The sequence below is a fragment of the Ictidomys tridecemlineatus genome, chromosome 14 (assembly GCF_052094955.1).
Source record: "Ictidomys tridecemlineatus isolate mIctTri1 chromosome 14, mIctTri1.hap1, whole genome shotgun sequence".
In the NCBI taxonomy this organism is placed as follows: Eukaryota; Metazoa; Chordata; class Mammalia; order Rodentia; family Sciuridae; genus Ictidomys; species Ictidomys tridecemlineatus.
In genome coordinates this window covers 56,004,507-56,029,319 of record NC_135490.1, presented here as the reverse complement: position 1 = coordinate 56,029,319, position 24,813 = coordinate 56,004,507, and the positions used below count along the sequence as shown (strand labels likewise).

The window sequence follows — 24,813 nt, the reverse complement described above, 5'->3', positions numbered from 1 at the left end:
TAAGCCAATCCCCAAAACCAAAACCTAATGTTTTCTGATACATGATGCTAATTCACATTAAGGGGAAGGGGTGGCTAGAGAAAAATAGAGGTACTTTGGGTTAGCAGAGAGGATTGAGAGGGGGTATAGGGGTAGGAAGGATAATAAAATGAATCAGACATTACCCTGTTTATATTATTAGGTGTAATTCTACATCGTGTACAACTAGAAGAATGAGAAGTTATACTCCATTTATGTATGATGTGTCAAAATTCATCCTACTGTCATGTATAACTAATTAGAAAAAAAAATGGTGCTTTGGATCTCTGAAACTACTGGTTGCTAGCTCCAACCTGAAACCTAAACTAAGGGAGTTGGCCACTAAGAGTGGAATATAAAAGACCTCCCCAAACTTCCAAGTCCTTTGGAATTAAATTATAAAAATGTCTCAAAATGTAGCAGAATAGCTGCTTCCTAAAAATTCAAAAGGCTGGGAGGCCTATTTAAGCAAGGCATGCCCTCTTCTGACTAGGGTAGACAACCCAGGCCTCCCTTTGAGTTGAAAGCGTATGTCATTCATTTTAGACATTCGACAAAATGTTCCCTGAAGGTCTACTTTATCCACATGGAGTACGCCCTCAACACCCAGTTCACTTAGGGACACTGAAAAGGAGTATGCAGATGATTCCTACCCAGCCCCCAACTCCAGGTTTCCAGGCCGCCCCTGGTAGACATTCTGCTGCAGGTGGCGCGGCGCATGCGCAAATGAAACGCCTCTTGGCTCCGCCTACTTCATAGGCACACGAGGCCTGGGGAGGCAGCTTTGTTCCTGAAGTTTCCAGAGAAGTCGGAGGGCGTCGTGCTGCTCGCTGGGAACCATTAGATTCAGAGGCCCTGAAAGGGTAAAGACCACTACTCAAGGTTTGTGGGGAATATGGTGACTATGGGGAAAAAATTTACAAGCTATCAAAGTTTCTCATAAATCAGAGGGAATAACAGAAGAACGCGAATCATAATCAAGTTCAGAGATTCTTCTTCTGCGCTCCCATCCCCCTATAATTTCAGACCGGATCTCTTCTGGCGTCGAACTCCTGGGATACTCCCGCTTCAGCCCCGTGTGCTCCCTCAGGCGTTCGGCTTCAGGGCTTCGTCAGCTAGTCCTAAGGCGGCCTAGGAGCCAGCCCCGCACCCCGACACTGAAGTGAAATACCGCCCGGTTCCCGCGCACACACCCCGCCACCTGCAGGGCCTCCCCCCAAGAGCCACTGCGGGACGTCACTTTCCCATTGGCCGCTGGAGGGTGCAGTCCTTTGAAGTGGCCTGGACCCCGTGTCTCCGCGCTTCGGCGCTTGGTGGGCGGGGACAGCGGGGCGCCCTCGGAACCCTCGGGGCTGGCTGCTCGCGGTCTGGCACCCGGGGCGTTCCAGCTGCTCTCGCTGGGTGCCGCCCCCGCCAGGCTGCCGGCGGGCGCTGGGCGTGGCTTCCCCTCGTAGCGGCCCACACCCCGGGGCAACTCCGGGCTCTGAGATTCTGAGCGCGGAGGCTGGGAACGCTGCTGGGGTGACCGCGGCTTCCCGCGCTGCGAGGTGCTGAGCCGCCCGGGCCACCCGGGCTGCCCGCGCACCGCGTCCTCGCTGAGCAGAGCTCGCGCTTAGAGGATGCCCTCCGGTGTTGGCCGCCCGCCGTCTCGCTGCAGGAGCCGGTGGACGTGGGGAAGCTCCGGTAGGTCAGGGCGAATTGGGGGGCGCGGAGGGTCGTCGGGCCCCGATCCGGGTGCCTGAGGTCAGCCTGCCGGGACCGGCCACCAGGTGGGCGGGAAACTTGGCATCCAGGGATGCGGTCTCCGGGTGCCCCCAGCGCTGTGGCGGTTGTCAAGACTAAATGGAGGTTTTGAGAGAGTGGCTTCGCCTTGTAGTTCTTGAGTCACCCTTTTCAGTAATATATTGAAATTTACCGGATTCTGGAATGGTGTGGGTGCACAGACCTACTACTGTCCATCAGGTAGTTTAACGTCAGTCAGTCCTAAATTCATCCCTACCCAGATCTTCTGAAGCAGTTTCTTTCCTTTCCATGCTTTTGGTCGACTTTTCCCCTCTTGAATGCTTATTTGAGGAACTTTCCCTTGATGTGAGTGTATGGAAAACAACTCTTACTAATGATGCTACAGTAGAAAGTGGAGAAGTTGAGGTTATTAGTAACCCCAAGGCTTCCAAAGATGCCACGCTTTGCCTCAAGTTGTAAAAATGTGGGCACCAAGTGCACTGTTTGCTTTTGGGAAGTGACAGATAGGACTGCCTCCAAGTGTAAAGTAGAAATGCCACAAAATTGCAATTTGCATACATGAATTTCGGGGTTTCCTTTTTGACACCTGTGTGTATGTGTAAAGTGAATAAAGGTGGTACAAACTTTAAGTTGAGTTAACGTTTAGAAAATAATTTATTGGGTATTTTTTAAAGGCTTTGGTTCCATTCAGAATATGTCATTGTTACTTGGAAAGGAGTGTATTCAACAATTGAGGCTAAGGGACCTGAAGGTGTAAAATCAGTATTTAGAGTTGTTTTCAATGCTCTTGTCATTGTTCACCTTAAAAGCCTTTGAGTTAAAATCAACAAAAGCAAAAGCCTGTCTTTACCTATTCGACCAGGTATTTTAAAAATCTGATCTCACCTAATTATAAGGATCTCAAACTTGGAGGGAAAGTTTCTAAACATTTTGAATAGCCATGAACATTTTTTTTTTGTTAAAAATTTGATTAAAGAATTTGTTGAGCTACACAGAAATAAGGAAATATTTGTAGAGGTCCTGTTGATCTATAAGACTACATGATAACTCTGAACTTTTTGTGAAATTTTAATTCTAGCAGCTAGTGATATCTCGCCATATTTTTATTTTTATATCTTAATATATCAAAATTGTTTTGCACAAGGCTACGGCTGTAGCTCAGTGGTAAAGCCTAGCACATATGAAGCACTGGGTTCAATCCTTAGCAGCACCACATAAAAACAAATAAGAGTATTCTTTCCATCTACAACAAAAACAAAAGTTTTAAGAAATGTTTTGCACAACCAGTAAAATATAATACTTTTACTCAATTTCTACAGCCCCAAGGAACACTTTTTTCTGTAGATGTACCAACTAGTCTACTGGGGTATTTTTAGCTATAGAGTTATGTTTTACTAAGGAATGACATACTGTACCTGAATTGCAAAAATTTTATATTAGAGGAAAAATATCCTTTCACAATACTCAAAGATTAACTTTAGAAAATTGGCACTTGTGATTTTTGGTAAATATATTACTGAGGTCTGCTTTTGCTGTGTTCCTGTTTCCTTTCTCCTCTATTTCAGAGTATCTTTACCTTCATGAAGGATGATGTAGAGTACTTGAAGTGCTGGTGTGCTATCCCATTAGGTGTGATGAAATCAGAGTAACTATCTAGTTAACGTATTCTGCAGTTGAGATTAGTTTTTCTCTAAGTCTATAAAATATTGTTACCAACGTGAAAAATAGCCTTACCTTTTTTTTCCATTTGTATTTTGTGACTTGTCTTTATCAAAGAGGAACATTATGTTGTTTAATTCAACAGGTTTTCCTGAAACCAAATATTTTATTCATTGATTTGATATGTTTAAAAGTGGCATGGTAAGGTGATTTGTTTTTGCTTTGTGAAACAATTTTAAGTTTTATAAAATTAGTTCAACAATAGGGTAAGATTCTCAGAAATTAACTTTTTAGAAATAGCTCTATTTTACCAGGTAAGGTAAAGTTGTATAATAAACTAAGTTCAGAAAATTTGAAACTCATATGCTTATGAGTAAATTTGATGATTGCTCTAATGAGCAACATCATGTTATGATAGTCCTTGAAGTCTGGTGGCAATTCTATATCCTTGGAATGTACAATGCAAAAGCCTTTGTAATTACTGTCTTTGAAAAGGAGAACAGCTGCTGCTAACTGATCTGCCTTTAATTACTACAGCTGAGACTTTGGCAAAGGTGAAACTAGTGCAGTGTTAATGTGAATATATGTAGACAAGTAAATATACAAACCTAATTTTCATTTTGTATAGCTTTGTTAGTGCCTTTTAGATCCTAGATAGGCATAAAAATATTTTAGGTTTAATCTGTGATTCACCTTGATGGTGCTGCAGATTGAACCCAGGGTCTGTCACCAGATAGGCAAGCACTCTACCTCTGAGCTGCATCCCCACCCAACTTGAAGATATTTGAGGACGGTGGTCCAACAGAGAAAATGACTGATTTGTGTAGCTTGTTAGGGTACAAATCTAAAACTAGAAACACACTTATTCACTCATACATGGGGAAGTGGGGTACTTTCTTTTTAGTCATCAAGGATAAAATTTCATTTATACTTTGAAAAGCATAAGCTTGTTAGCACTGGTACATTTATAGATTGAACAGCAAGACTAAGGTGTGAGAGAATATGAGTAAGTAACATTTTTATATTAAATCAATAGGATTTAATATAAAAAATGTTATATTGTTCTTAACTTGATGTACATGTGTAGGGGTGGAGACTGGTGATGTCTTTCCTCCCATATCATGAGGGTCATGGTCCACACTGTAAAGACAGGTTAGTAAGAGAAAAGCATAACAATTTAATCAAAAGTTTTAGATGACAGGGAAAACTGTTTTCTTGCTTCGGTTCAATGAAGAATGGACAGCTGTGTAGAAATGTAATTGGACAAAGGGTATGGGTGATAGTAATAGACTGAGGGAGGAAACCCCATCAGGGCCTGCCTGTTGAGATTCTTGGCTTGCCTGTTTAGCATTCCTTCCTCCCAGGGATGAAGCCGTGCTTCTCTTGAATAAGTTTTCAAGGAGAAGACAGTGAAACTAGTGCTTTTTATCATTCTAGGTTTTATGGCTTGCTCTAGGGGGAAAGGTGTTCTAGTTTATATAACCCACCTTGTGGAAGAGAAACTGGTTTCTGTGACTTAAGTGGGAGAGAAAGAGGAGTAGGAGACCAGGGTGTGGGGAGGGAGAATCAGAGACTGCTTCTGAGGCCTTTCAGTCTTCTTAAATTCGAAGTACTCAGCATGCCAAAGTGCTATACTTTGGGGTATTATTTTCTGAGTCTCAACACATGAAAGGACTCTAATTATGAAAATGCATAAATTGTGTTACTTTTTGTAGGAGAAAATTTTTATGGTTTCATTCAGATCCATTAAGGGATGTGAGATCTTCCCGCTTCACCACCTAAATCAAATTTAGCAGTAGTAAAATTGAGAGACGTTGTTTGTAGAGGAACGCATTTCAGTTTTGGGGGTTTTACTGTGTTTTGGGGGAGGGAGTACTAGGGATAGAGCTCAGGAGCACTAGATCACTGAGTTACATCCCCAGCCCTATTTTGTATTTAGAGACAGGGTTTCACTGAGTTGCTTAGCACCTCGATTTTACTAAGGCTGGCTTTGGACTTGCAGTCCTCCTGTCTCAGCCTCCTGAGCCGCTAGAATTACAAGCATGGGCCACCATGCCCAGCACATTTCAGTTTTATAAACTCTGCTATGTATGTAATAGCAAGTCTAGGACTCAGGCCTTGGTTTTTGACAGTCAGTCCTTTGTTCTCCCACTCATCCTCATTTTTTTTTTTTTTTGCACTCTGTAGTGACCCTTTTTTTGATGGGGCCACGTTCTCTTCTCTGTGGTTGACAAGTAAAGTTTAGAGAGACATAAAGCCCACATAAACATTTTAATCTAAGATCTTAGAAAGATCAAATGAATTATCTATAAAGGAGAGGTATAGAGTAAGACTTTGTCAATATATATGAATGAAAACATTACTATTGGCTAGAGTTGTGGCTCAGTGGTAGAGCACTTGCCTGATACATGTGAGGCACTAGGTTCAAAATAAAAGAGTATTGTGTCCATCTATAATTTATACACACACACACACACACACACAGAGAGAGAGAGAAAATGTTACTATGATTTTTGGCTATTCATAGCAAATAAAAAAGGGACAAAGCCTTTATAAAATCAACAATATTTTTGTAGCCTAATTATGTATGGTGGTAGTAGTCTGGGAGTTCAGAATGACACTTTTTACAAAGCTTGATATATCCCTTTATGTTCTGAGTAGCATGTTACATATGAAGTCATATTTGGCTAAGGAATAGGAAACAAAAGAAAAGAACAAATTTTAGAGAAAATTTCACATATCCATCTTTCTAACTCCCCCACTATCTTCCTCTCTCTCCCTCATCCCCATTTTGGTTCTTTCATGTCCATTGAAATCAATTAAACCTAGGATCTTTGTATGATTTGATTTCTTCATATATAAACTGAGAAAATTAAGAGTATTCCAATAGATTTAATTGACACTCTCCCCTTATATTGGTTAACTATCTTCCATGTCTTTTGAGCCGATTTCAATAAATTAAACATTGTATTTTAGTTTTCCCAAATGTATTTTTGCTCTGCTCTCTGAGGTTTTTAGCTCATATAAATGGAAAGCCCTTTATATATCCTTGTAGGTTCACTTGAGGCTAAACTAGAGAAGGGAACTTCACAGGCCAATTAATAAATCTATTTGAAAAAGAATGCTGAATGGTGTGTCTTGCACTCTAAGGATTAAAAAACAATACTTCTTTATTTGATTAAACATACACTAAGACTAGCTAGCACTTACACAGGACTTCATTATAAATCATTGTTTTCTACGTGTGGCATATGTTAATTTGTTTAACTAATATATTGGGAGACTGTCAATTCAGTTAATTAACTTATTCAGTATATGCTGTCATTTTTTCCCCATTTTATGAGGAAACCAAGGGACAGAGAGATGAGGTAACTCATTTAAAATTGTAGACAGGATTTGGAACTAGATGGTTAGGTTTCACCACACTGCTACCCCAAATACTACTTTTTATCTATGGCAAGAATAAGTCAAATAATTTTATTTTAAAAACAGTCCATTTGAACTATTTATACTACTTATTTTGTATGTTTGTTGTACCAGGGATTAAACCCAGAGGCACTTAACCACTGAGCCACATCCCCAGCCCTTTTTATGTTTTATTTTGAGATGGAGTCTCACTAAATTGTTTAGGGCCTTGCTGAGTTGCTGAGGCTGACTTTGAACTTGTGATCTTCCTGTGTCAGCTTACCAGGGCACTGGGGTCATAGGGATGTACCACCACACCTGGCTATATTATGTTTTTTAAAATGAAAATTATTTGCTAGTTAGTTGCTGAGTCTGAAAACTATTCTATTTTGGTCACCAATATCACAAACTAAAAGTAAGAAAACTTTTTAGTTATCCAGATACTTTACTTTTCTTTCTAGGTACTGGGTGCTTAACCACTGAACTACATACATCCCCAGGATTGTTTTATTATTATTATTTTTTTAATCTTGCTAAATTGCTTAAGAGCCTTTCTAAATTGCTGAGGCTGGCTTTGAACTTGACCACTGGGATTATAGACATGCCACCATGCCTGGCTCTGGTTACTTTTCTTCTGGAGACTCTAATTCCAAGATTTGTCCCTGGATTTCTTTGAATTTGTAAGTCTCCAGTCGGTTTACTTGTTGTAATTTCTACCAGGTGTACTTATTTCAGTATTTTAGACATTGCATGATGAAACTGCTTGAAAGAATTTTTTTAGATGTAGATGGACATAACTTTATTTTTATGTGGTACTGAGAATCAAACCCAGTGCCTCACATGTGCTAGGCAAGTGTTCTATCACTAAGCCACAGCCCCAACCCCTGCTTCAAAGAATTTTTGAGCCCTTTGTTATTAGTCAGATAGAATTTTAAAACGTGATTTTAGAAATATACATCCACATTAAAATTTTTTCTTTATAATTTGTTTTAATTAGTTACACATGACAGTACAATGATCTTAACATACATTTGAATCAGATGGGATATAATTTCTCATTTTAAAATTTTTTCTTAATAGTAACATTAGTAACAACGCACATTATTAGCTGGGCTGGGTGGCACATGCCTGTAATCTTGGCTACTCCAGAAACAAAAGCAGGAGTATCACAAATTTGAGGTCAGCCTGAGCAATTTAACAATTTAAAAACTTAAATAAAAAAATAGAACTGGGCATAAAGCTCAGTGAGTGGTAAAACACCCCGGGTTCAATTCCCAATACCTCCCCCACCTCTCCATTGACACACATTATTGACTTGTTGCCGATATGAAAGAAGATTAGTTAAATTTATTTTATATTTATGTATTTTAAATTTATTAAAAACATTAATTTTAAAATGAACATGTCTGCTTCTTTCATGAGAACAATATATAATTCAATAAATTTATTTTAGAAATTATGTATGGGTTATTGACACTGTTACAAAATTAAATAGTTACTTTTTAAAAATTTTCATCTTGCGATCTTACTATTTTAAAATGAGGAACATTTTAAATGGCAAGAATGCCAGCCGCCGGGAAGACTGAGACAGGAGGATGGAGAGTTCAAAGCCAGCTTCAGCAAAAGCGAGATGGCTAAGCAACTCAGTAAGACCCTGTCTTTAAATAAAATACAAAATAGGGCTAGAAATGTGGCTCAGTGGTCAGGTGCCCCTGAGTTCGATCCCTGGTATCCCCATCTCCTAAAAAAGAATGATTCATTGCACAGTTTATTAGCATTAAAGAGGAATTTGTTTTTTAATCAGAAAACAAGCCAACAGGGGACAAGTTGACTTAATGTTGGTCAGTCCTACTTACACACTTATCACCTGTACAATTTCCTACATTAATCAAAATTAATTGTGTGGAGTTTTTACATAGGATTAATTTGTTATTGAGGAAAGTAACTGGTATGTTTTCTACAAGGATTAAATGAGGGCCTTTTATTATTCTCTTCCAAGTGCTTTATGTTTTTTAATTCCCTTGAAAATTATGTCATTATCTTTAATCATCTGGTTATTCCTTTGTATTTTCCTAATGCCCTTTAAAAAGTCTCATAACCATAATAGATTAGTGACTAATTTTATCCCTGTGCTTTTACAATTCCCAACTCCTTTTTGCATATAATTCCATCTGTCAAGCAGAGAATGTACTCAGTTTGGGGCTACATTGATTGATCTATTCCTCACTTTTCATAGCCCACTAGCATAGTAAACTTTCACATTTTATACCTTTCTAGCCACACATCTAATTTCTACCTTGATCAGGTAACCACCTCTGTGTTTATATATGCATGAGATAGACAAGTGACTTTACCCTTTTTTATTGTGTTCTTAATACAGTAACTTAAGGAAATCATTGTTGTAATTAATACTTGGCCTCAAAAGGGAAACAGTGCTGATAAGTAGAAGGGTAGATAATCCAGGTTCTTGTCCTTGTTGTGCAATAGATTGCAAGTTGTCCCCATAGTAGAGTGGTGGTAGTTTAGTGAAGCCAGACAACTCATCCATTTGAGAAGGTAGAAGAAAAGACTAGGAGTGGAGGATGGTTTGAAGACTTAATGTTTCCTCACCTTTCTCAGTAACCTGGATGACCTCTGCCTCTCTGTGGAACTTGATCTATTTTTATTACAGCTTCTGGACTCCAAAGGGAGTCTAGACTCCAAGGGAGTCCTAATCCTTAGGGACCCCTTAACTTTAATTATTCCCCTGATGAAAAGCAGCAGGATTGGAAACACTCTTACCTCCACTCCTACCCCAGAGCCTAGGCTCTTGGGATAGTCTTTTAAGCTGTAAATTATTTTTAACTTTACTCTCATTTGACATATAGGATTCTCCTTGGACCTGGAGAAGAGCTTGCCTCGAATTTTTAGAGAAATCCATCCATACAGTATAAATCATTAAAACAAAATTGGATCTTTTTTTTAACACGAACTTTTGAGTCACAACAAAATTATGGAAATCTTTAAGTACACATTTTTGCTTTTAGTTTGGGAAACTCTTTGTATTGAAGTTTGGTTGGTTGGTTGAACATAGACCATTTAGCATGGATTGTTGAAATAAAATAAATAGACCACACGTGTTTGTAATCCCAGTCAGTCTGGAGGCTGAGGCAGGAAAGTTTCAAGTTCAAGGTCAGCCTCAACAACTTAGAGATGCTCTAAGCAATTTAGTGAGCCCTGTCTCAAAAATGAAAAAGGGCTGGGGATGTAGCTCAGTGGTAAAGTGCCCCTGGGTTCAATCCCCAGTTCCAAAAAACAATTTTTAAAAAAAGCATACTCCATTCCTCTTTCATAATGTTTTTGCCCTCAGAGCAACACACTCCCCTCTATATCTGTCTGTATGTATATGTGTATGTATCAGTCTGTCTATCTGCCTTGAAAAAAAATATTGGTAATCCTAAAACCTTTCCTTGCTCGTTTATCAAAATTTTACTAAGTCTAATGTAGAAGTCAGTCATCTACATTGATGATTCTCAAATGTAATCCCTTTCTTATCAATATCGTATGGAAATTTATTAGAAATAAAAATTCTTAGATCTCATCTCAGAAATAATGAGTTGGAAACTCTATAGAGATAGGATCCAGTAATGTGTTTTAGTAAGCCCTTCAGGTGATTCTGATTACAACCTTAAGTTTGAGAAACCACTAATTCTCATTTCATTATGTAGAATTATATAAGATACTTCTGGGCCTGGAGGAGAGGAATCCATTCATACAGTATAGGTCATTAAAACAAAATTGGAACTTTTGAGTCAACATAAAATCATGGAAATGATACAAGATGAACAATGTATTTTTGCTTTGCTAGTCTGTTGATTTGGTATAAATGTTTTATTACACACATAGTTTTAACTGTATATGTGTATTCCAGGAAAAGGCAACCTGTGTTATTAGTACTAGTTTAATATGGTACTTAAGGTAAAATGGTTGGCCTTCATAAATCTTTTCTTATCTTTCCTTCTTGCAGAATGCTTGGAACAAAGTAGCAGCTTGGTAAATGTTTGTTAAATGAACTGAAGGCCTCTTTCCTTCCTCCTCTAAACCCTCTTAACACTCACTCTCCGACCCACCCCCAAAAAGCAAAACCATGTTTTATTTTTTCTCTTGGATTTTTCCTTAGTTGGAGCATTAAGCCTCAAGTAAGAATCCCTGTTAAGAACATTTCTTTTTCCTAATAGTGACACTGGCTAAAAGACTGCTGATAAAGGGAAAAAGTGGGGAGGAAAGAACGGTTTTTATGTAGCTGGTTGGATGCTTTTCTCAAAATTATTTTAGACCAGTAGATTCCAAACTTAGAGTAGAATACTAGGAGAACTTATAAGAACACAGATTGCTGGACATTCAGATTTTGTGTGGGACTAGAAGATATGCTTTGCCAGCAAGTTCTTAGGTGATGCTGCTGCTCCTAGTCTAGGGACAACTGTTGCCTGCAGTTCCCTAGACCAGAGATACAGGCGACTTCACTAATGTGCTTGTTAGTTCCCACCACTGTTTGCATAGCCAGTGACATTGTTAGGAAATCTAGTGCATACCTAGACAACAAACTTAACAAAGAACAATAATTTTTCCAACTTTTTGCCTTTCCATCTTCCAGAGTTGTCTGTTAAGATCTTCTCTTTCAGCACAACTTTTTCTTAGACTTTTTAAAAAACTGATTCAAAATTCACCAACCTAAATAGGTGAATTTGAAATGGATTTCTTCCCCTGCCCTTGCCACACTGATCATTTCATTTCTGTGTGCCTCTCCATCTCAGGCTTACTTAATTTTTCCAGTATAATTTTACTCCCAAACATATGCCGTTTATCAGAAGTTGATACTGTTTCTCTGTATTCTTTTCTCTGCCCATGCCCCAAAATGGGAAATTTAGGGTTTTTTATTGATTTAAAAAAAAAATGACAGTAGAATGCATTACAATTCTTATTACACATGTATACCACAATTTTTCATATCTCTGTTTGTATATAAAGTATGTTGACACCCAGTTCAAGTCTTCATACATGTACTTTGGATAATGATGTCTATCACAATCCACCATCCTTGCTAATCCCCTGCCCCCTCTCTTTCCCTCCACCCCTCTTCCCTATCTAGAATTCATCCATTCCTCCCATGCTCCCCCTACTTACCCCACTATGTGTCAGCCTCCTTATATCAGAGAAAACATTCAGCATTTGTTTTTGGGGGGAGGATTGGCTAACTTCACTTAGCATTATCTTCTCTAGAGCCATCTATTTACCTGCAAGTGCCATGATTTTATTCTCCTTTATTGCTGAGTAAAATTCCATTGTGTGTGTATGCCACATTTTTTTACCCATTCATCCACTTAAAGGGCATCTAGGTTGGCTCCACAGTTTAGCTATTATGAATTGTGCTGCTATAAACATTGATGTGGCTGTATCCCTGTAGTATGCTGTTTTTAAGTCCTTTAGGTATAGTCCAAGTCAAATGGTGGTTCCAGTCCCAGATTTCCAAGGAATCTCCATACTGTTTTCCACATTGGCTGCACCAATTTGCAGTCCCACCAGCAATGTATGAGTGTATCTTTTTCCCTACATCCTTGCCAACATTTATTGTTGTTTGTCTTCATAATAGCTGCCACTCTGACTGGAGTGAGATGATATCTTAGAGGGGTTTTGATTTGCATTTCTCTAATTGCTAGAGATGATGAGCATTTTATATATATAAAATTTGTTGATTGATTATATATCCTCTTCTGAGAAGTGTCTGTTCAGGTCCTTGGCCCATTTGTTGATTGGGTTATTTTATTTTGGGGGGTGGGGGTGTTTAGCTTTTTGAGTTCTTTATATACCCTAGAGATTAATGCTCTATCTGATGTGTGAAGGGTAAAAATTTGCTCCCAGGATGTAGGTTCTCTATTCACCTCACAGATTGTTTCTTTTGCTGAGAAGAATTTTTTAGTTTGATTCCATCCCGTTTATTGATTCTTGGCTTTAATTCTTGTGCCATAGGAGTCTTATTAAAGAAATTGGGGCCTAATACCACATGATGAAAATTAGGGCCTACTTCTTCTATTAGATGCAGAGACTCTGGTTTAATTACTAAGTCCTTGATCCATTTTGAGTTAAGTTTTGTACATGGTGAGAGAGAGGGATTTAATTTCATTTTGTTGCATATGGATTTCCAGGTTTCCCAGCACCATTTGTTGAAGATGTTTTTGGCACCTTTGTCTAATATAATTGTAATTTTGTGAGTTAGTCCTTTATTCTGTACCATTGGTCTACGAGTCTGTTTTGGTGCCAATACCATGCTGTTTTTGTTACTGTTGCTCTGTAGTATATTTTAAGGTCTGGTATAGTGATGCCACCTGCTTCATTCTTCCTGCTAAGTATTGCTTTAGCTATTCTGGGTTTCTAATTTTTCCAGATGAATTTCATGATTGCTTTTTCTATTTCTATGAGGAATGCCATTGGGATTTTGATAGGAATTGCATTAAAATCTGTATAGTGCTTTTGGTAGTATAGTCATTTTGATAATATTAATTCTGCCTATCCAAGAGAAAGGTAGATCTTTCCATCTTCTAAGGTCTTCTTTGATTTCTCTCTTTAGGGGTTCTATAGTTTTCATTGTGTAGAGCTTTCACCTCTTTCGTTAAGTTGATTCCCAAATATCTTTTTTTTTTTTTTTGAGATTATTGTGAATAGGGTAGTTTTCCTCATTTCCTTCTCAGAGGATTTGTCACTGATATACAGAAATGCCTTTGATTTATGGGTGTTGATTTTATATCTGCTACTTTGCTGAATTCATTTACTAGTTTTAGAAGTTTTCTGGTGGAGTTTTTTGGGTCTTCTAGGTATAGAATTATATCGTCAACAAATAGTGCTAATTTAAGTTCTTCTTTTCCTATACATATCCCTTCAGTTTCTTTCATCTAATTGCTCTGGCCAGTGTTTCAAGAAATTATGTTGAATAGAAGTGGTGAACGAGGGCATCCCTGTCGTGTTCCAGTTTTTAGAGGGAATGCCTTCAAATTTTCTCCATTTAGAATGATGTTGACCTGAGGCTTAGCATAGATAGCCTTGGGAAATTGACTTTTTTGTGCCATAATTAAAAGTTTTGTAGATTCGTCTTTTTGTCATTTGAATTATTATTACATAACAGTCCTTATCTCCTAAAACTGGTCTAGGAGGGAGGCAAAAACTTTTCCAAATGCTTTTAAGCACCATTATGTTTTCTTACTAAGTGAGTATTAAAAATTTTTTTTTCTTAGTTGTTGATAGATCTTTATTTTATTTATTTATACATGGTGCTGAGAATCAAACTCAGTGCCTCACACATGCCAGGCAAGTGCGCTACCACAGAGCCATAGTCCCAGCCCTTAAGTGAGTATTTTTAATGATGAAAAATTGAAATATTTCAATCAATACAGAATTCTTACATTTAATAGAAACTAAATATTTTCAACCATACCCTTACAACCATATCCTTACCTCTGCAGGTTAAATACCCTGCATGTTAAGTTCATAATTACTCTACTAGCTCACTTCTAGGAGGGAAAAAAATGACAAGTTTTTTGTTGTTGTTTTTTAATAAACTTTTCCATGAATTTGTTGATGGGCTTACCAAACCACCACCTTCTTTGATGAAACCTATAGTTGGTGTTGCTCTTGTAATTTTAGTATCCCCACAGATGACACTTCTTTTTTGCTATTCCAGGAGTTTTGTCATTTTCTTTAACATTCCTGAAAGTGTGGACCAGCTCCAGGTAGGTTTCTTTGTGTTGGCATCCTTCCTTGAGCAACTTTCAGTTTTGCTTACAAGGATTCTTATTAATGTACTAATTTTAAAATTATCCTTTAACTTACTCTAATCACAGGAGACATACTATAGTCATTTATTTTTTGAAGTTTTATAACTTTATTTGGTAATCAGTGGTTAGTTCTCATCAATATTGACTATAGATTTTTGCAAGTAGCATCAGGTACATAAGTAAGTTACCTAAGTTTGGGGCTTATTTTTGCAAGTAGCATCAGGTACATAAGTAAGTTACCTAAGTTTGGGGCTTATTTGGTGAATCCTCATTTTCTACACACAGGTACAATATGGGACATTCCTTCTTCTGTTTTTAAATTTTTTTTAAATTGTAGATGGACACAATACTTTTATTTTGTTTATTTTTACATGGTGAGGATTGAACCAGTGCCTCACATATACCAGGCAAGTCCTCTACTACTAAGCCCCAGCCCCAGCCCAATTCCTTATTCTTTTGGCTCAGACAGTCTTGTTATGTGTAATGTCATTGTGCATATCTGTAGTACCATTTCTTTTGTGGCAGATTTCCAGATCTCATATTTCTTTGAGTGCCTGAGGGGCACACGTTTCATAAAACCACTCCTTGAATACACTGGTGAATGTTTTGATAATATATTCTCAGTTTACCACCTCACTGATGGCAGAATGGTCATCCTTCTTTGCAAGAACCATTCTTCCAGGCCCTGGTTGGAAAGGAAGAGTGCAAGGGATAGTAAGAGAGGGCAAAGTGTGCGTATCACCTGTATAAATATTACTAAATACTTCATACCATTACTGATATCCTTATGCAAATATGAGTAAGACATGAACCATCACTGCCAAATTGCTCTGAATTTCTAGATCCCAAATTATTTGGCATTTTTATATGCTAGTCTGTCATCCTTATTCTCATATTACAAGGCTATACTTGCCCCTGATTGTTTCTTTATATTCTCTATCATTGCTTCTTTGGGTCTCTTGGGCAATGACACATCATTAAAGCACTTGAGTGAAACAGGAAAAATAATAAATTAGAGGATAAAATGTTCTTTTATTTATATAGTAGTAATATTTTCCTTTCAAAAATAGATCTGCAGTGCCTACTTTTAAATACCTTTTGATTTTTTCAATGCTTAACTTGGAGAAAACTACCTAGAATTTGGAGTAAGTCTCAAATTTTGCTGGATGTTACTCTATTAAAAATTTCAGGCTTGGGATAGCTCAGTTGGTAGAGAGTTTGCCTAGCATGCACAAGGCCCTTGGTTCAAACCCCAGCACCACAAAAATAAAATTCTTCTCTTGCCAGCCATGGTGGCACATGCCTGCAATCCTAGCAGCTCAGGAGGCTGAGGCAGGAGAATCTCAAATTCAAAGCTAGCCTCAGCAGCTTAGTGAGCCCTCGAGTAAATTAGCAAGACCCTGTCTCAAAAAATAATAATAAAACAAAACAGGCTGAGAATGTTGCTCAGTGGCTAAGCACCCCTGGGTTCAGTCCCTGGTACCAGGAAAAAAATTCTTCTTTTGAAGAATGCATAGCATTTTAGTAATGAATTGTTTAAATTTTCTAGTTTCACAAGAGCATGCAGCTAATGAAGGTTATTAAGATTTGGACTAATCAGTGTTTTCATGACGCACATAATTGGATTTAAAGTTCTTCTAGAAAAAAACTTAAGACATGGGTTGGAATGGTGTCATGGTTTAGAATCCAGACTTAGGCTTCAAGCCCAGACTTGAAAACCATCTTAATAGTTGGGTAACCATAGGCAAGTTTCTCAGACTTTCTGAGTCTGTGTTTTCTCACCTGAAAATAAGACTAATATTCCCAGTCTGTGAAGATAAAATGAGATAGTATATATAAAGTACATACATAGCATGTAGCATTTATCATAATTATTTACAGTGATTGTTAATTAAAATTTTGGTATAAAAGTATCATTGTTAGTGATTAGTATTTTTTTTTTGCTGTACATAAAAACATTCAAGCAGTTTCATCTCCTGTGTTTTTCCTACTAGAGTCTGCTTAAGATTGGTAAGCTGACAGTGGGACTTTGAATAGCAGATGGGAATGTTCTAAAAGGAAGAGAATGATTTGGGGTAAAAATGGGAGTTCATAACCCACTTGAATCTAATGTATGAAATATGATATGTCAAGAGCTTTGTAATATTTTGAACAACCAATAAAAAAAGGGAAGAGAATGAGAAAAGAGAAATTAAAGAAGGAAAAATGGAAAGGGTACGAGAAGAAAGGAACTGAGATGTGCAGAATTCTTCCTTTCCACCAAAAGAAACAAAAGAGTAGGGATCGAGATGTGGCTTGTTGGTAGAGTGCTTGCCTGCTATGCACAAAACCCTATATTTCATCTCTAGCAGCACAAAAAGGAAAGAAAGAATAAAGGGGAGGCAGAAATCAAGGGGGAATAATCAGTGGAGAAGACAGTAAAGAGATAATTCTGAGGAAATCTCTTACCATAATTTTCTATGTTTCCTTTTTTATAGATATTCCTTTATCATTTTTCATATATGGACAGAGTCCTGATGATAATTGTATGATGCTAGATATCATTGAAGAGTGGTAAGTATTTCAAGTAATGGCAAGATTGATGAAGAATGTTTTTTCAAACATTGAAATGCTTTTAAAATAAGTAAAACTTATCCTTAATAGTAAGTATTTATTGAATACTATCTTAGTCCATTTGGGCCACTGTAATAATAAATATCATCACCTGGGTAACTTATGTACAACAAATTTTTGTTTTTCACAACTCTGGAGGCTGGAAAGTCTAAGATTTAGGCCCCAGCAGATTTGGTGTCTGATTAAGTTTCTGCCTTCTCATAGATGGCCTTTTCTCATTGTGTCCTCACATGGTTGGAGAGGCTGGATAGCTTCCTTGGTCCTCTTTAATAAGTGCATTAATCCCACATACGAGGTCTCTTCCCTTAAGACCTAATCACTGAAGTCCCTACCTTTCAATACTATCATATTAATGGTTGTGATTTAACATAGCATTCAGACCATTTGAAGCTAGTTAAGTTTGTAAGGAACTGGGCTTTGTGCTAGAGATTGAAACTGGGTAAAGAAAGGTCAGTGGAGAGCATTTTTCATGTACTTATTGATTGGCAGCCATTAGGAAGTCCAACAACAAGTGCTGGCGAGGATGTGGGGAAAAGGGTACACTTGTTCATTGTTGGTGGGACTGCAAATTGGTGCAGCCAATTTGGAAAGCAGTATGGAGATTTCTTGGAAAGGTGGGAATGGAACCACCATTTGACCCAGCTATTCCCCTTCTCGGTCTATTCCCTAAAGACCTAATAAGAGCATGTTACAGGGACACTGCTACATCAATGTTCATAGCAGCACAATTCACGATAGCAAGATTGTGGAACCAACCTAGATGCCCTTCAATAGATGAATGGATAACAAAAATGTGGCATTTATACACAATGGAGTATTACTCTGCATTAAGAAACGACAAAATCATAGAATTTGGAGGGAAATGGATGGCATTAGAGCAGATTATGCTAAGTGAAGCTAGCCAATCCTTAAAAAACAAATGCCAAATGACTTTATTGATATAAGGGGAATAACTAAGGACAGGGTAGGGACGAAGAGCTAGAGAAGAAGATTAACATTAAACAGGGATGAGAGGTGGGAGGGAAAGGGAGAGAGAAGGGAAATTGCATGAAAAGGGAAGTTGATCCTCAGGGTTATACAAAATTACATATAAGAGGAAAGGAGGGGTAAGAGAAGAACAATACAAGTGGAAGAAATGATTTACAGTAGAGGGGGTAGAGAGAAGAGGGGAGGGGAGGGGAGGTGAGGGGGGATAGTAGAGAATAGGACTGACAGCAGAATACATCAGACACTAGAATGGCAATATGTAAATCAATGGAAGTGTAACTGATGTGATACAGCAATCTGTATACGGGGTAAAAATGGGAGTTCATAACCCACTTGAATCAAACTGTGAAATATGATATATTAAAAACTGTGTGATGTTTTGAACTACCAACAATAAGAAAAAAGAAATGTCAGTGGAGAAGATTGTCCTATAGATAATTGACCTTAATTTAGCATAAGTATTGAACCTTTCAGTAACTATTTAGAAAGTCAGGCCAGTATGCAAATATTGCTTAGAACATTTATGGCATTCAAGGTTTGAAATTGCTCTTTGACACAATACATAAACATAAGACAAGAAAATTAGTTGCTTTTGTAGCCCAATTTTTTTTCATTTTTCCATTTTTAATCAAAGAGATATGACCATATTTGATAATATTAATTAGATGAGTTTTAAATATTTTTTTGATTCTAAAAATGAAATTTGCTATCAGAGGATAAAAATTAGACTCATTATTAACATAAAAAAACAAAAGCTCCATAGTCATGGAGGAAAACTTTAGACAAGTAAGATTTCTCAGAAATTTGAAAGTTAGGAGAGAATCTGGGCCACTTAGGAAACTATCAAACTATTAAGGCAACAACTTACAATGTGCAATTTCTTGCATATGCCTCTCTGTAGAACCACAGAGAAAACTGTGAATTAAGAGAGTCTAAGTACTAGAAAGAGACAGGTATAGAAGAAATAAACAGTTTACACTAACATTAAGCCATTCTGAAACACATGTGAAGAGAGTGAAGCTGTGGAGTAGATAAACATTTAGTGAGTGGCTAGTAAACCTGTTTTTGCTAACTTCTTGTTATCATAAATCCTTTCAAAACTTTTTCAATCTAATTTTATAAAGACAATTTAGAAGGAAAGTGAAAGGTTGGATTAATTAACAAGAATGAACTCTCTAGCTAGATTACCCTTAGTTACTTCTCACTGGGTGGGGCTGGGGATTTAGGTTTTCCCCCTATATTTTAAATGGTACCTGTAGCCAGTTCTTGATTTTCTTGCACTGGGGGACAATTGCTTTTTCAGTCTATTTTTTTATATTTATTTTTTGGTGTAGATGGATACGACACAATGCATTTTATTTTTATGTGGTGCTGAAGATCGAACCCGGGTCCCTCCCATGCTAGGCGAGCTCTCTACTGCTGAGCCACAATCCCAGCCCATCAATCTATCTTTAGTAGAGTCTTTGAAACAAATTTGGTAGCTCTCCATTTGTTAAATTCACACCAATATACTAAGATTTCTTCCTTCCCAAGTAGTTAAATTAATACAGTTTTACTATAGTATAATCATATAGTGCATTCCAATGTATGTGTAGCTTTCTTTTGATACAACCTATTTTTTTAGGAAGTAGTTGACACGAATTCTGATTTTTAGAAACATACAGGTTCTGCTTCTCTAAATCTTATTTAAATGTAGATAAAATAATATAAGTGCAGGGCTGTTCTCTCAGGAGTTATGTTGACTCTTTTTAAAATATTCCTTATTTCATGGTGGTGAGTTCAGGTTAACTACTGAAATTACTGTGTAGTTGTTTTAAGCCTTTTATCTGTATCATAGTAATGCCCTCCAAGGAATTAGAATTCAGTAGATGGGTAATCTTCTCCAGAAGTGTTTGGTAGCCTCTACAGGGTATTCTTTATAAAAAAAATTCTGAAATTTGGCAGTGGCCAAATATAAAGATAAAATTGCTAAGAATTTCACATAATTTTGGGAAAATACCAAACTTTTAGGTATAAGAAGTCCATCACCTACTTAACCAAAAACATCATGATGAAAATACAGAACACCTGATATAATGAGATTTTAAGAGCCACCAGAGAAAAAACATTATCCACAAATGAATGAGAATTAAATTGGAGGTGATTTTTTAAAAGGAGTAGTGAATGGCAGTGAATGAAATAATATCTTCAGAGTGCTAAGAGAAAATAGCAGTCAATCTAGAATTTTATACCCAGGAAAATTTAACCTGATAAATCATGTCTATTAAAATAAAAAGCATTTATAAAAGATTCAAGATATTCTTTTTAAAAATCCACAGCAAAATTAAGATACTTGCCATTGTCCGTTGTAGTCAGCACAATCCTAAGCAGAAGAAAGAAATTGCTCAAGAGTCAGAAAGGGCCAGGCATGGTAGCACACAAATGTAGGCAGAGCTGCTTGGAGGTCTGAGGCAGGAGAATCACTGGATCCCAGGAATTCAAGACCATCTTAGGCAACTTTGTGACATTCCCAGTTCAAAAAAAGAAAAAGAAAATTCTTAAATCAGTATTATGCATTTGTTACTCACTATTCATGAAATATTGATTTCAGAAACCCCAGAGATATCAAAAAGATATGGATGCTCAAGTTCCTTAAGTAAAATGGCATAATACTTGCATATAATTTTCACACAGCTGTCTGTAAACTTTAAATCATCTCCATATTACTTATAATGCCTAATATAACTTCTATGCAAGTAGTTCTTTTACTGTATTGTTTAGGGAATAATGACAAAGTGTTCATTACACTACACATGCAATCATGATGGGCCTAACTACATTTTGATCTGTAGTTGGTTGAATCCACAAATCTGGAACCCACCAACATAAAGGGTGAACAAATATTCTGTCCCTCATTATTCATAGAAGATATGTTTGTTTATGAAAACAAATGAGTTTATAATAGAAACTAATAGGGTTGCTGGATAGTCAATATATAGAAACTATTTTTGTGCACCTATCGAGGGCATTCGTTCTGGCATTGTACAGGCTGACTTTGAATTCCATATTCAGCATTCCTTGCTGTGTATCCAAGGCACATTTTTCCCTGCACATCTGTTTTCTAATTTAAAGTTTAAGGTTTTCTCATACAGACATTGTGAGGATTAAATGGATCAATATATGTTTAAAGCACTTAGAAAAGTGTCCAATATCTGGGGTTGTATACGTGTTAGCCTTTTTTGTATTGTCAACATAATTTAATAAATGTGAATAATATGTAGCTTTTAAAGAGGCATACAGGTTTAAAGAAACACAGGTTAATATGAAAGTTATAAAGTACCTTAAAATAAATACTTTAAAAGATACATTATATGCTTATGGAAAAAATGATAAAACTTATTGGTGGAAAACATACTGACAGGAATAAGTGGAGAAATATACTGTGTTCACAGATGGAAAAACTAATACAACAGTATCTTATCTCCCAAATTGATCACTAGGTTTGGTGAAATTAAAGCTTAAGCATGATTTATTACTAGACATGGCTAATTTTAAATGTGTATATAAGTGCAAAGATGCTGTTTCTTTGACTTTGCCCCAATATAGATCAAGATTTATTAGAACTTGGTGTTGAAGAAGGGATGCAGAAAGATACCACTGAAACAGAGGAAAGCCAAAAATTCATGCATGTATCAAAAGTTGATTTATGTCAGAGATGGTGTTATAAAAAGGAACAGAAGAGGTTGTTGAAATGAATGCTAGCACAGTTAATATTCATATGGAAAGGGTGAACCTGAATTTCTTACCTTAGACAAAAATGAATTTTAGAAAGTAAAAAACGTAAAAATAGTAGGCTAAAAATTATACAAGTTTTTAAAGAGAAGATTGGGTTTATTTTTATAACCTTGTGCAGAATTATTTCTTTTTTTTTACTGCACTGTATAATTTATTTAATAAATTCTATGAGGTATGTAGATCATAAATCATCATAATGACTTAACTTCTGTAATGTTTTCCCTTGGTAGGCTGTGAGCCCCTGAGACTGGGGAATCTGTGTGCCAGCCAGCACTTGGCACTGTGTATAGCCAAATGCTCTCCATCAAGCTTGCTTGGAGTTGCATTCAGTCATGACTTCAATCTGCACTTGAATCTATTATATATATATATTTTTTATTGTTGGTCGTTCAAAACATTACACAGTTCTTAATACATCATATTTCACAGTTTGATTCAAGCGGGTTATGAACTCCCAACTTTACCCCGTATACAGATTGCTGTAACACATCAGTTACCCTTCCATTGATTGACATATTGCCTTTCTAGTGTCTGATGTATTCTGCTGTCAGTCCTATTCTCTACTATCCCCCCTCCCCTCCCCTCCCCTTTTCTCTCTCTACCCCTTCTACTGTAAATCATTTCTTCCATTTGTATTATCTTGTCTTACCCCTCCTTTCCTCTTATATATCATTTTGTATAACCCTGTGGATTGCCTTCCATTTCCATGCTATTTCCCTTCTCACTCCCTTTCCCTCCCACCTCTCATCCCTGTTTAATGTAAATCTTCTTCTCAAGCACTTCGTCCCTACCCTGTCCTTGTTTACTCCCCTTATATCAAAGGGGTCATTTGGTATTTGTTTTTTAACGATTGACTAGCTTCACTTAGCATAATCTGCTCTAATGCCATCCATTTCCCTCCAAATTCTATGATTTTGTCATTTTTTAATGCAGAGTAATACTCCATTGTGTATAAATGCCACATTTTTGTTATCCATTCATCTATTGAAGGGCATCTAGGTTGGTTCCACAATCTTGCTATCATGAATTGTGCTGCTATGAACATCGATGTAGCAGTGTCCCTGTAGCATGCTCTTATTAAGTCTTTGGGGAATAGACCGAGAAGGGGAATAGCTGGGTCAAATGGTGGTTCCATTCCCAGCTTTCCAAGAAATCTCCATACTGCTTTCCAAATTGGCTGCACCAATTTGCAGTCCCACCAGCAATGAACAAGAGTGCCCTTTTCCCCGCATCCTCTCCAGCACTTATTGTTGTTTGACTTCCTAATGGCTGCCAATCTTACTGGAATGAGATGGTATCTTAGGGTAGTTTTGATTTGCATTTCTCTGACTGCTAGCGATGGTGAGCATTTTTTCATGTACTTATTGATTGATTGTATGTCCTCCTCTGAGAAGTGTCTGTTTAGGTCCTTGGCCCATTTCAGAATTATTTCTTAAAGTTGACCAGAAGCAAACAAAAAAAGGAAAGAAAACAAAAGATAAAGAAAAATATTCATAATTTTGACTACATTAAAATTAAAATTTCTGTTCCCAAAGAATGAAAACACAAGGGGAAAAATTATTTGTCACAAATATAACTGGCAAAGGGATAGTATCTCTTATAAAGCCTTCTTGCATATGAAAAACATGATAGAAGAATGATTTTAAAACTTAACTGTGTAGCAAGGCCCTAAGCAACTTAGTGAGAAACTATCTCAAAAAAAAAAAATTAAAAGGGCTGATGATATGGCTCAGTGGTTAAGCACCTCTGGATTCAATTACTAGTACCAAAACAGCAACAAAACACTTTTTAATATGCAGTTCACAGATTTGAAAATACAAATGACCAATAGTATCCTCAGTAAATAATCAGCCACACCAAAGATTTGGTGAATGCAAACTAACTACAATGAGAAACTAGTATCTATAAGGTTGACAAAAAGTAAAGTGTACTGCCATAAATGTTAGTAGGAATAGGGAGCAACTGGAACTCTTACACACTCATAGTAAAAGATTAAGAAATTAGACTCATAGGCTGGAGTTGTGGCTCAATGGTAAGAGCACTTGCCTAGCATGTGTGAGGCCCTGTGTTTGATTCTCAGCACTACATAAATGAATAAAATAAAGGTCCGTCAACATCTAAAAAAATATTTTTTTAAAAAAAGAAATGACTCATGAAAATTGAATTTTTTCTATGGGAAGAAGACACTACAAACAAAATTAAAAGAAAAAATACTGTAATATATATGACAGACAAACTAATCTTTATGTATAATCCTTACAGATTATTAACTGAAGAAGTGTGCTTCTGTTTTTAAAAAACAGAGGAAAAGGTAGGAATAGATGATTTATAGAAAGTAAAAAACAAGTAATAGTTTTAACTTCATTGATAACAAAAGTAAGTGAAAGTAAAAGCATTGTTTTTGTTCTATTTTGTTTTAATTTTACATGGTCTTGGGAATGGAGCCCAGGGCCTCACACATGCTAGGCACATATTCTGCACTGAGCTCTACTCCAGCCCAATGCAAGGTTCTATTTTTATTTTATCAAGATTGTAAAGTTTCAAATTTGATTCATGAATTTTAAAAAAATATTTAAATAGAAAATTTTCTTTTTTCTCTTAATAAAAAGTAATTGAAGCAATTATAAAGGCCAGATAGACAGATGAGTTATTCAGAGAGTCAGATTGTAGCTCCTGAAGGATAGCTATGAAATCAGGATTATGAAGTCATAGAAGTCTGGTGATGACTGTATTATTTCAAGAACAGGTTGGCCAAAGAGTGTCAAACACAGGCCAGGTAAGTTATGAGCCAGAAGCATACTTTGGGAGT

General features: G+C 36.9%; 1 protein-coding gene across 1 annotated transcript in view; it reads left to right on the top strand.

Annotated features, from left to right (window-relative positions):
* The first annotated feature begins 798 nt into the window (after positions 1-798).
* Tex15 (testis expressed 15, meiosis and synapsis associated) overlaps positions 799-24,813 on the top strand; it is a 90,080-nt gene continuing 66,065 nt past the window's right edge. Inside the window, exons 1-2 of the mRNA XM_005340382.5 lie at positions 799-900; positions 17,108-17,183. The gene's annotated coding sequence lies outside the window, so the exon portion shown is untranslated. The remainder of the gene's footprint in view (positions 901-17,107; positions 17,184-24,813) is intronic.